A 13,848-nucleotide genomic window follows, 5' to 3' on the forward strand; every position below is an offset into this window, starting at 1 on the left:
GCTTGTACAGATAAATAAACTTAAATAAGGTCGCTCGGTTTTTCTCTTTCTTTTCTAGCATTTTTAGCCTGTGGCGAGTCTTTCCCCATTTCTTTGGTGAACAAAGTAATTTCATTTACTCACGTTATCCTATTAAGGACCAGTCCCTCAGCTGACAACGGGATTCTCCATCCACAGCCTGCGCTTCCTGAGCAATTTCCCTGTAGCCTGACATGTTTGGGAAGTGGCGAGAGGGAGCCGCAATCACTTCAGCCCATATGCAAATATAGTTCTCACACATCAAAACGTTCCACAGAGTAATTTGGGTCCAAATTTGGGTCTCCAGCTGTTTCTGGGCTACAATTCCCACCATCCCTGACTGCTGGTTCTGCTAGCTAGGGATGATGGGAGTTGTGGTCCAACAACAGTTGGAGATCCAGGTTTGGGAAACCCTGGACTACACCGTTCACACACCAATTCCTGTCTTCCATCTTCCACCCCAAATGGTGTCAACTGAAGCAGGTTCATTTCACCCTGCTGCATGGCAGGGATGATGCTGCCGCCATATTTTGGGCTTTTCCTCAGGTTCTAACTCTGGAGTCATCCTGGCAAAAGAAAAAAGAAGAAGAAGAGCACAGCAAAACAAGCAGGCAGCAGCAACCACACAAGGAAAACAGCCATTTTTCTTCTCCTCCCCTCCCTTCTCGTCTTTGTACGGAGTGAAATGCTTCCCTAGTGACACAGTTTGAAGTGCGGACCAGGGTGTTTTGCACCACAGCTGCTCCTTTGACTTTTTATCTTGCATTGTGATTTCTTTTTCTCCTTTTCAAAGGCCTCACTACAAAGAAGTCTATGTAAACTAATGAGAAAAATATTACATCCCCCATCGTCGGGGAAGAGTGACAAACCGATCCCATTATTTTTCTTGCGGACTCCAGTCTCCCACTCCCAGCGCACACTTTCGCTGCATTCCTGAGCAAAATGGAATGATTTTATTACCCGTGTTCCGCATGAGTTCCAGGATCTCATCAGTTTCCGAAATGCTACCACACGGCCTTCTCGGGAACATAGATTAACCTGCCTTTTGCTTCGAGAGGGGGAATAATGAATACATTTTTTCCCCTTTGGCAAACACAGAGTTTTAAGGCCATTTGGTAAAAGACCTGTAGTATTTATAAAATGTGAGTGCTTGTTGGCTTTAAGCAAAGCCTAGTCATCTCAGGGTCTGAAGGCCATGCCATGTGTTATTTCAGGGAGAGGTCAATGTGGTGCTTTTGATATGTTGCTGATGATAATTCCCATCAGCCTCAGCTGAGTCAATTGTCAGGAATGATGGGACTTCTAGTTCATAATGGTGGGAGAGTTATAGTCCATAAGGCCTGGAGGGCACCATGTTGATTTCTACAGCTGTGAATACCCCACCTGTTTTGATTCAGGGCCTGTTCTGGTGCTTCAAAGTGGCCTGAATTTAACCTGGACTGACTCAGGACCGACCCAGCCTGAATCCAGACGCCAAATCAAACAATGCATTCTTTTTTTCTTCCATTCCCTATGCTGGTCTGTAACCAAAATAAAGTTTGATGCCACATTCTCCTCCGTTCTGCTTTTATCCACTATGGTTTTATGCCATGAGCTGCAGTCTGTAAGGTCAACCAGGGTATGGAAGATGAGGGAGGGATGGATGCAATGCTCTATTAATTTTCTGCATTTAAGGTCTTATGCTCTTATACTCAGATGATGATGGTGGTGATTATGATGATGATAATTTTATTATTTAAACCCCACCCATCTGGCTGAGTTTCCCCAGCCACTCTGGGTGGCTCCCAACAGAACACTAAAAACAGAATAAAATTTCAAACATTAAAAACTTCCCTAAACAGGACTGCCTTCAGATATCTTCTAAAAGTCAGATAGTTGTTTATTTCCTTGACATCTGATGGGAGGGCACCACTACTGAGAAGGCCCTCTGTCTGGTTCCCTGTAACCTTACTTCTCACAGGGTGGGAACCGCCAGATAAATATAATGATAAATATAAATAAATATAAATAAAATAAAAGAGGATCAAAGATAAGAAAGCTCATTTGATCTGAAAATTTTTGTTTATGCTACAATACAGATTAAGGAGAAATAATTCACACTGAAGCATGCTTTCATGTTGCAATGAAGTTCAGATAATCAGAAACATTAGCATTAGGTTTTTTAAAAAAATAGACAAACTTTATTTTTGAAAAAGAGCTTTTCCAGCCTTCTTGTGAAAAATTTCAAATCACATCATGAAAATTTAATGTTGTGGTAATGCTTGATTCAATACTTAGCCTGGCCAAATCCACAAGACATTGCTGAGACATTGTAAACCTTAAATGATTCTTAAATGGCTTAGGTTTGCTAAATGACCTCTCCCCAGAAGCTACTGTTGCTGGAATTTTTAGTAGTATTCTTAGGATGACACAAACAATTGGAAACAGGTCACCAAGTCTGTACTCTGTTAACAAGTTCAGATCTAATGGCTTCAACTGTGCATTTACAACATTTGCTTTACGTACGGAGGGTAAATGTTGCGTTTCTTTTCCAAAATCATCACCATTAAGGTCAGCAGGATATTGCTCTGATGAAGATTTCCTCACTTTCAAACATGGTGAGAGATAAGTATCTCAAACGAAAGATTGTTTTCTGCTGTGGAGTCTACTATTTCTGCAAAGTACTTCGCTGGTTGTCCCTCAAGCAATATGTGTTGTTTCAGAAGATTCAAGGATTCTGCAATAAATTCGTTTTGTGAGTCAGGCGACAGATAATGAACTTGAGTCACTCCTTTTCTGTGACTCCTCTACACTTAGCACCTGTTCCAGTTTAGGGAAGTTTTTTATGTTAGATAGCTTATTGTGTTTTTAATATCCTGTTTGAAGCCGCCCAGAGTGGCTGGGGAGGCCCAGCCAGATGGACAGGGTATAAATAATAAATCTATTATTATTATTATTATTATTATTATTATTATTATTATTAGTTCATAATGGTGGGAGAGTTATAGTCCATAAGGCCTGGAGGGCACCATGTTGATTACTACAGCTGTGAATACCCCACCTGTTTTGATTCAGGGCCTGTTCTGGTGCTTCAAAGTGGCCTGAATTTAACCTGGACTGGGTTAAAGGATGGGGCCTCACCTGGCGAGCAGTTCAATGAATCCTAAATGTGTTGGGATAAACCATTAAATACAAGGCCATCTTTTCCCAAGAAGAATACAACATTGATGGTGCACTTTAAAAGGTTGTTCCATTTCACAGCTTCAGTTTTGATTATTCTTCTAAGATGATGTCAACTCCTGTCTCAGACAGCAGGTACCTTTCTAGTACCCACCAAGCTAAGTAACAGACTCTGTGACTATTGCCTTTTTCATGTTTTGGGATCTTGTAGGAAAGTTTTTGCTGCTTCCCATTAGAATCCCAGTCTTCAGCAAATAGCAGTGCAGATGTAGAGGCAGAAGCGCTAGTCTTGACTGTTTGGTATCAAAACAATTGACGTGGAAAGCAATATAAGGCTATAGCTGTTGACTTCAGGCAAGCCACTGTGTTAAATGTACTTCTCCATTAGTGCTTTGAAATTTCAGTATGTATTTGCAGCAGCACTGTTGAGATGTGACTAGCCCTTTTATCTGCTGTAACATACTTCATGCTATAACTGATCTCCCTCTGTCCAACTTTAAAAATGCTCCCCGGGCTTCACCAGTCTTTCTGTCAGGTTCAGCTTTGTTTGTAATCAATATTACAAATGTAAGTAGAAATCGCAGCACCTAGCTGTGCTTGCCTGCTCAAAACAACAACAATGCACCAAGAGAGCCCCTGAAAACTTTGCCTTGTTGCAAGTTGGCCGAAATAACTTGAGTTGTGCTTTAAAATTCTCCGTTCATTATAGCTGAGCAACACCGTTTCTCAGGTTAACCAATAATTCCAAATTAACAGGACAGAGATGAAAAATTATCCAGTCTTAACAGGGCCGGATTTAGGTTTGAGGAAGCCCTAAGCTACTGAAGATCATGGGGCCTTTTATATGTCCAGCTGTCCTTTGTCAACAACAAATTGCCGCTGTTTTTTGTGTTGAGTATATGCTATATGGTAATTTATGGACCTAATAGTTATCTAAAGCCATTTTATTTATTGTCTTATATTTTGGAAATGTACATCCATTTTTTTTTCTTTGAATTTTTTTGGGGCCCCCAAGAGCGTGGGTCCCTAAGCTATAGCTTGTTTAGCTTATATGTAAATCCGGCACTGAGGCTTAATAAAGCAGAGCACCAAGAAACGTCGTGGGTGTGTTGAGTGTGGGGTTTGTTTTTTGTTTTTGTTATACCTTTACAAATAGAATTTGAATCAATGCAACTACTAACTATCTGCTGATCCTTAGGAAAGTTGTTTGGAAAAGATAATTTGACCAGATGTAGTCAGCACGTCATTTGTTCATGATAGTAATGGTGGCAATGAGCTGCTTTACCCTCCTCTGCTTAAAGGGGGGGCCACGGTCCGTGCTGACACCTGCTGGCCTTCACTCTGTCCCCTCGTAGATGGGGTGCATCGCCCACAGGGGCATGGTGTCAAACGAGGAAGCAGACTTACAGAAAATGTACCGTATTTTTCGCTCTATAAGACGCACCTTTTCCCTCCTAAAAAGTAAGGGGAGATGTGTGAGCAGGGGGTGAAACACTTTTTCCTCTGGTCTTTCCAATGAGAGGAACTCTTTAAACAGGGAGTGGTAAACAGCATGACAGTTATGTCCTTATGTATAAGCAGTGCTATTTTTCTAGAAAAAGAGGTGCTGGAACTCACCATGAACCTCTCCCTCGTTCTCTTAGAATGGCAACAGCACACACCTGAGAGGTGTCAGAGCTGAGTTCTGGTGCATTCTGGCTGGAAAAGAGAAAAAAAGACCTGGGCTTGAGGAGATTTATAAAACTACATTTAAAAATCCCCAAACTGCCCAATGAGGACTGACTATCCTCAGTGGCTACAGGATTGTGACTGGATGTTGGGGTGGTTGGATTGGATTTGAGCCTCATAGATAGCGCCATTGTCTAGCTGGCTGTAACAATGAACAGAAGCATTTCACGTCGCAGCATTTGGTTTCCTGTCCTGTCTGTGAACGCTTAAAACAAGCAATATATTTCTTTAAAAAAAGAAGTGTAAACCTAAAACATAATGTGTCAATGAGACAATGCGCCTAGTAACAATTTGGTCATGCAGTTGCATTTATTGTGCTAGCTAGGGGTAGATGGTGAGAGTTGTAGTCCAAAAATAGCTGGTGGAGACCCAAGTTTGGGAAACATAGGTCTAAATTAAGAGAACTCCTGGTGAGTTTCGGCACCTCTTTTTCTAGAAAGATAGCAATGCTCAAGCCTACATATACATTCCTCTTTTGTGTCATTTTGACTTCATAAGCAGCAGCACTCACATCTGAACATGAGAAACAGAGAGAATGCTCTTTTGCTTTACAGCCTCCCCCCAAGTGGTTTACAAAATGCCGATACGCTTGTGGGTTGAGGACCCGAGCCCCGCAATGTAGAATGAATAGACAAGGACACGTGATATAAGGTTTATGGGCAAGAAAAGGCCACAACTTTATTGATTACAGCAGTGAAAAGGTATTGGCTTAGGCACTGGATGTCTAAAACAAGGAGGGTTTATTCACCAGTAGGTGGAGCCTGTTGATGCTAATCCAACTATAGGCTCTCCCCTGATGTCACCGAGGGTCGTGCCATGGCCTCCCACCAAGCAGGCATTGGACAGAGTACACGACCGCCAGATTCCTTTAACGGAATACCCAAAAATTGAAGGCATAGGCGATGGCCACACCTAGCCCTTCGACACACCACAACACCTTATTCCAATGCCTAACCGCCACCCGAGCCGAAAAGGGGCTCGCCCGAAGAATGAGACCGAGGAGGGGCTGGCGCCGCAACATTTAGGTTGCTGAAAACGCCCCCTCGGAGGCACCTGGTTGGGTGCCTGCCGATGGGCGTGGGCGCCAGCCAGGTGAGTGGGGGAGGCAGGGGGCTAACGCCCCCTGCTAGGGGCGGAGCTCGGGCTCCCGCCCACAACCACTCCCCTCTCTTCCACGGAGGAGAGTCTTTATCAACGAAAAAAGGATTAATACAGCATAATAAGGAAGCATGACAGAAAAACATTTAAAACAACAACCACAGATAAACTCATCGGTCCCAACAAAACCCAGGTGATATTTTGAAAAACACACTGAAAAGATAAGGGACTGCACCAGGTGAGCTTTGCTGGGTATTATGAAAGAAGGAGACAAACTACTCCTTCGCTTTCTCTGTGCCATGCAGAATATTATACACTATCATTTTAAGAACTTCAAAACTGAGAACTAGTGCTTGATGTTATGTTTTTCTCCTCTCTCCCAATCAATTTTCCTTTTCTGTTGTGTCTTTTATATTGTAACCCTGAGGGTGAGGACTATCTTATTACTGGAGACTCCAGCTAAAGATCAGGAAGAACTCTCTGGCAAGTAAGAGCTGTTTGACGGTGGAACAGATTCTCTTTCTATGGAGGTTTTTAAGCAGAGATTGGATGGCCACCTGTCATGCATGACTTAGTTGAGATTCCTGCATTGTAGGGGGTTGGACTAGATGACCCTTGGGTCCCTTCCAACTCTACAATTCTATAATTCCATGATTCTGTGATTCTATGATTGTTAAGAGCCTTCTTTAGTTGAAGAGTGGGATAAAAATGCTTCATATCAACTGAGAAATAATATTCTGAACTAAGAGAAATGGCCCAAGAAATAAATAACACCAGAACTGTCCAATTCCCCCTGCTGCTGCCCTTTCTGAAACAATCACACATAATTTCATGTCCTGTCATCACAATAGCATATTGCCTGTGTCAGTTCAAAACAGTGAATCCCACCTCCTTGCCAAAATGCTTATCTTTTCCCCTTCATTCCTCAATAAACCGTAACAGAAACTAAGCCAAACATACCCCACTGTTTTGCTACTTGGGCCAGGAACGGCAGGAACCAAGGAAAACATTGGCAAGTTTAATTAAAAACTTAGCAATGTGGTTTAGAGTGAGCCATAACGGTGCAGATAGCATTGCAATAACCCTTTCCCATATTAAATATGGCTTCAATATTGTTCAACAGAGAGTAGGGCATTAGCACAAGTAATCATGCCTGCCCAGTCAGGGTTAAGGGGAATTTGCTATAGCTAGAAAGGTTGTTTATATAATATTTCTTATATTTAACTTAATACTATTTCAACACCGCCCTTTGGCCCAAAGTACAAAACAGAATTAAAATTGGGGGGGGGGAGAAATAAATTTAAAAAATCAAATCACACTGACAGACAACAATTAAAAGCAGCAGCTACAATTGTATACATACACACAAACACAAATACACATAACAGATAAGTTTTCCCCCAAAAAAGGTCCTCCCCTGATGTCAAAATGAGAGCACAAAGGAATTTCTACCCGAACAGGCAGGACAATTGGAAAATGAAAATGTGCAATCAAACCTAAAGGCACATACAGTCATACCTTGGCTCCCGAATGCCTTGGAAGTCGAATGTTCTGGCTCCCAAATGATCGAAAACTGGAAGTGAGTGTTCCGGCTTTTGAACATCTTTTCAGAAGCCAATCACCCGATGGGGCTTCCACGGCTTCTGATTGGCTGCAGGAACTTCCTGCAGCTAATCAGAAGCGGCGCTTTGAAAGTTGAACGTTTCAGAAGTTGATCGGACTTCTGGAACGGATTCAGTTTGACTTCCAAGGTACGACTGTACACTTGAGCTTAAGTGGTTTCTGAACAGCAATTACAAAAGATACTTAGGGTGCAGTAAGTGAACAGAACAGAACAATGTGCAATGTTCTGTGTACAATGGCATTTCAAACATGATCCTTCCATTCCAGACTTTTAGTACCTTGTCCTTAAAGATTTGGCTAAGTTCATGAAGATTTCAGAAGGTTTTGCTGATTTTCACAGCCAAAGGATAATCATGACAAAGGCAAAGTTAGAAGCTTGTTAGCAGTCTTGCTGATTCTCAAGACCCTATTTGCTTTCGATGTGGCAAAATGATGTTAGGGGTGGGGAAATTTTGGCCTTCCAGATGTTGCTGGATCATAGCTTCAATTAGCCTGAGCAAGCATGGCCAATGGCCATGTTGATGGAAGATGTAGCTCAGCAACAACTGGGAGGCTAAAGGCTCCCAACACCTATGTTAGGCATGTTTGTGGGAAGCCGCTTAAAACCCTTCCCTCACCCAGCTTCTCCACAGCAAGTCCTCCCCACAGCTGCTTTTCCTACCAACCCAGGGAGCTCATTTGGAAACTAAAGTTTGACTAAGCTATAATTTGGTTTGCTATCCTCTTGCATGGTTTTAACAAGGAAAAACCTCAGTAAATATTATGCCATAGAACCAGTGAGATGTGTCACTGAGAAGCTTGGTTTGGCTAGAACTCTGCACGTTCCCTGGAATTACCGTATTTTTCGCCCTATAGGACACACTTTTTCCCCTCCAAAAATGAAGGGGAAATCTGTGTGCGTCCTATGGGGCGAATACAGGCTTTCGCTGAAGCTTGGAGAGCAAGAGGGGTCGGTGCGCACCAACCCCTCTCGCTCTCCAGGCTTCAGGAAGCTATCAGCAAGCCTGGGGAGCCCGCGGGAGTTCCCGCAGGGCTCCCCATGCTGCGGATAGCAGCCTGCCGCCTGCCGCGTGGGGTGCCCTGAAGCAGAGCGCCCCGCGCTTCGGGCAGACATCGGCCAGCCCCACAAGGTCGGGGGACAGCGGGGAGGCGCAGCGCCGCCATCCCGCTATTCCCCAACCTGGTTTTGGGGGGGAAATAAAGTGGAAATTTTTTTTCCTTTATTTCCTCCCAAAAAAACTAGGTGCGTCCTATGGGACGGAGCTTCCTATGGGACGAAAAATACGGTATGCAGCTATTTTGGCTGTGATCTGAGCAATTAGTGTGGCGTCACTGCAAAGCAACAAAGCAGCATTTGTCTAAGCTGCAAAATCTCCTTTAGCAGCTAGGCATGGGATTGCACAGCAACATCAGTTGAAATGCATATATATATATATATAAAGCCCAATTATACCCTGGAACTCTGCCATATTTAATGGAAGTATTTACCTCTCTTGGAGTATGGATTAACTCTGGCAAGAACAAGAGGCTTCCTTCCAGCAAACATCTTCCACTAGCAATCAGTTGGAGTCTAAATTTCCATTTCCTGGGGTAACATCACCACTTTTCTTCAATGTGGGGAACTTTGGATCAGTGTCCTAATTAGCTTAGGAACCATCCATGACCATTCAGTTATTCTGTGTTGTTATGCTTGCTGACAGTTTACCTGTGTCCATGGGCCAATGTCTCTTCCAGCCATATCGCCAACATTATTATCTACTATCTTAGTTCTAATGCCCGTCAGGAAGATTCTTTCCTATAAATGAGCATCTCAGGGATTGCCAAAAATATGCACTGCATGCGTTTAATGCTTGCTAGGCTGCTCCACATTTTTCTTCAAACCTGCTTTACTCCATGGATGACTCTACCCCCCCCCAATAATCTTTATTAGTTTTCCGGTTACATACTCCACATACACATAATGTGTTGCATTTTACATTTATACTTGCTCCTAAGCGCTGACTTCCCTCCTTCCTTCTTTTGGTTTTTTACATCACATATAATTTTATCACACTATTTTCATCCATTCTGTATATTGTTATTCATTTTCCATATTTGTCCATAGTATATCCATAAACAAATAAATCCTCCTGTTTATACAATTCTTGTTGTCTGTCTGTATTCATTTACAACTACTGTTAGTTATATTAATCTCCTTATACATTTTGCTTCTTATTATTTTCATTATCCATCACTTTTCTTAATCTTTCCAGTTACGAGATTTATTTCCAATTCTACTGGTTTCACTATTTCATCTTATCTTTCCTATATACAACATAAATTTTTCCCATTCTTTTTCAAATGTTTCCTCGTTCTGTTGTCTAATTTTCCCAGTTAATTTGGCTATTTCTGCATATTCCATTACCTTCTGTCGCCATTCTTCTACTGTTGGTATTTGCTGTTGTTTCCAGACCTGGGATAGCAGTAACCTTGCCGCTGTTGCTGCATATAAAAACAATTTCTGGTTGTTCTTGACTCCATGGAGTTTAATATTCTCAAACTGTGGAGCCCGGACAAAGTTTGGGAATGGATCCTGGAGAGAGACGCTCTGTTAGATATCACAAAAATACAGAACCCAGGGTCCTCCCACTGGTTTCCCCGACTGAAAACAGTCAAAACCTGCGCCAATTATTTGGCGAATATCACCAATCCCACCCTTCAGAGAGCTTTCACCATGGCCCGTTTTCAAACCATTCCTACGGCCTATTTGTCAGGCAGATATGCAAAAATCCCAGTAGAGCAGCGTATATGTCCTTGTCATATGAGAACCAAAGAGGATCTCACACATTACATGTTGTATTGTCCCATCTACTCGGCCTTCAGGGATGCGATGTTACAAACTATTCCCAAATCAATAGCCAACTCTGAGGACCAAGTAAAGTTTTTACTGGTGGACGCTGATCCACGGATTTCTCACGTGGTAGCGGTCTTTGTGGTGAAGGCTATGAAAACTAGGGTATGGTTCCTGGAGGAAATGGTGAGGTCCCTCCCATTGCTCTCCTAACCTGTTGTTGTATCTTCTTTTCTGAATGGCGAGGTTTTTTGGGTAGTTTCCTTGCTGGGACAGCATGGTATGAATTTTAGCTTATTTTTATAATTTTATTGTTTATCTTTTAACAATGTTTTATGGTATTTTGTGTAAAGGCATGGACCTCACAAATCTAATAATAAACTTGACTTGACTCCATGGATGACTCTCTTTAACTTAGCTAGATCCCTTCTCCTTGCCTCTCAGGTATGGCTGTTATTTTCTTCCAATTAGTCGGGGCCCGTGCAGAAATTACAAGCCAGGAAAGCTCTTTGGGTTTCTGAACCACATTAAAAAGGGTTTGAAGGAACCTAGAACTGGAATCTGGTTATGGCTCAAGGCTAACCTATTCCTGGTCGCTTCATCCTGGCCTAAGCCTGTATATTTCTTTCTGAAAACAGAGGCAGCTGGGGCTGATTCTCTCTGCTGGAGGAACCAGCCACCCAATCAATTGAATTGCTGGCAAGACTCTATATATAGCCTCAACCTTGCACACACAGATCATGGTGAAATTTTGGGAAAGGCTTCTTTTTGCACTCCCTTCCTGGTAATCATTAGCATCTCGCTTCTCTCTCCTACGCTTACTTATCTCATTCTCAAAATGTTGCTGTCTTTCAATCCTTGCATTATCCAAACCAACATCTGCATTCAAGCATCGAGTGCTGGTTTTACAGAATCCATCTCACTGCACGTGCAGCAATTCTCCATCCTCTGATTGTTTCTATCACTACATTAGTAACTGTTCCAAGTATAAGTATACGGGTCACACACCTGGTTTTGGGTAGCCTGTGCAATAGCTTGCAATAAATAGCCATCTCCCTGTTTTTTGCTGCTGTATTGGCACTTTAAGCTTCAAAGCCGATTTACACAAAATGACAGACAATGAGTAACTAAATATTTTATTTGCATTTATCTCGACATTTGTTGATTCTTGCCAAATCCTTCAAGTAATCAAGACAGTATTGGTAATTCTAAATTAATACTAACATTGTGCAATAGCCACTGTGGCGTGAAACTGTCTCCAAATTCAAGATCCCCAAACATGATGTAATATATGGGTTCGTGTTTTTGTGTACAGAGAAACATTAAATCAGTTAACAAAGGTTTCCTAATCATGAACACTAAAATTCTACTCTGCAGGTCTTTTAGACTGGCAATTACAGGAATGCCCTTTAAAAAGTATCTCATCAATCATTTCTGCAGTGCTTCGTAACTGCCAGACGACCTTCTTGGGAGGTAGAACACAATTTAGAATGACTTTAGCTTTTACACTTGTCTCGTGACAATAGAAAGGAAAATAACCCTATGTTCTAGCAGTACACGGAAGCAACTACTATAACAATGCGCTATCCAAATGAAAACACAACCAGATATTTTCAAAAGGCTGGAATGTACAAGAAAATCATGCATGCATCTACTAACAAAATAATTACGCTGCAAGGAGACTCCTCTATAATGTTCAGGGGGGGAATGGATTTTAAAAGTCTCTTAAATGAAACTGCACTGAAAAGGCCAAATCACAAGGCAGGGGTTCAGATTCTGTTCCAAATAGGATAGGTGGGTTGGAGAACCTTAAATGGCAATGCTGGGATCTGTTTAGCTGTACTGTTTTTTAATAACAAAAAATCCCTTCCATTTGTGTCTTGCTGACAAATGGGTGTGTGTGAGTAGTTCAGAGAATGCAAGAAGCTTGCAGTAACTGGGCTTTTGCTGCCTTTCTGCAGCAGTCCATGCAATGCAAAGTACTCTGTTATCTCTGCGTCTGGCAGATAGTGTATTCTGTGTATATCATGCTGGAGGGACCTGGTGGAAGCATCTCTCAACTCCCTATGCTTCGACTGGCTCCATTCATGCCTGGCTGACATGAGAGTGGGAATTGGCAGTGCTTCCAAGGACACTGGGGTACGGTTGGTACAGTTGCTTGTTGTGTGCTTTAGAGTACTTCTGTTTTCTCCTCACCTTCTGCACTAGAAATGCACAGTATCCCAACGTATGTCCCCTCCAGACCGTCCTCATATTGTGCATTCATGATGACTTGCGTGCATGATGGTGTCAGGGAAGTCATCCGCAATTCCGCTGTCGATACTGTTTGAGAACTGCTTCATTTGCAATTAGTGCATGTCCTGTAGCTCCCTGCTAAAATCCTGTAACGTTTATGCTACAAATGTTCGGTGGCGGAGGGGTTGTCCCACTTTTGTTGCATTACACTGCAATGAGTGTCCCTCCAGGCAGTAATAATGTGATAACAGGGAAGCATCACAGAATGACGCTTATAAATCCACTATTAATGATGCACCTATTATTGCATCAATTGCATGTTGCAGAACACAGCCACACACACAAAACACCTGCATCACATTGATGATGGCTGTTGGCTTGCTGTACCCATAGGACTACCAAAGCCGGGTTAATAATAATTGATTGCTACAATTATATGCTGATGTTGGAGGAGGATCTCCCTTAGGATGGAAGCCAAATTGTCCCATAAAGCGTCGCCCTAAGAGACAGCTTAACAACACACCAGAGGCCTACGGCTTATTCACATTTGTGGATTAAACTTTTAAGATGGTTGTCAGGAGTATTTCCACATCAACACACAAGATAAATATGCTGATGGCTCGTCTGCATTTTAAGGAAGACTCCTGAATCAGCTGCCTACTTTGGCTGTGGCAATGCAGCGCTCTCTAGTGGAAAGTTATGATGTTGACATTCTGCTCAGAAAATACCTCTTAAACTCATAAGCGAGGTTGCCAGCTCTCACAAGTACTACCCAACTGGATCGCTGAGACGCGGATTCAAGTTCACCAAAGCTTATTCCACAGTACGTTTGTTAGCTTTTTAAGGTGTCCTGAGCCATTTTGTGAAAGGTTATCGCAATCCCAAAGAGCAGGGTGTTTCAGACTTATAGTCCTAACCATGGTTTAGCACAACGTGAACATAGAGAAGCCTTGAGATAACGTGCTTTCTCCCTCTACCCTAGGTTTGAAACAAACGATGATCCTATTAAGTGCAAATCCTTGTTCTGAGGCTCAGACTAAATGCCAAACTCTAATATGCCTCAAACCAGGATGAGAGACAGGTATGCAAAGAAAATAATCATTCCAAGGCTCCTCTTCATTTGTCCACACAAACCGTGGATTGCCATTATGTTTGAG

Source organism: Podarcis raffonei, chromosome 14 (assembly GCF_027172205.1).
Source record: "Podarcis raffonei isolate rPodRaf1 chromosome 14, rPodRaf1.pri, whole genome shotgun sequence".
In the NCBI taxonomy this organism is placed as follows: domain Eukaryota; kingdom Metazoa; phylum Chordata; class Lepidosauria; order Squamata; family Lacertidae; genus Podarcis; species Podarcis raffonei.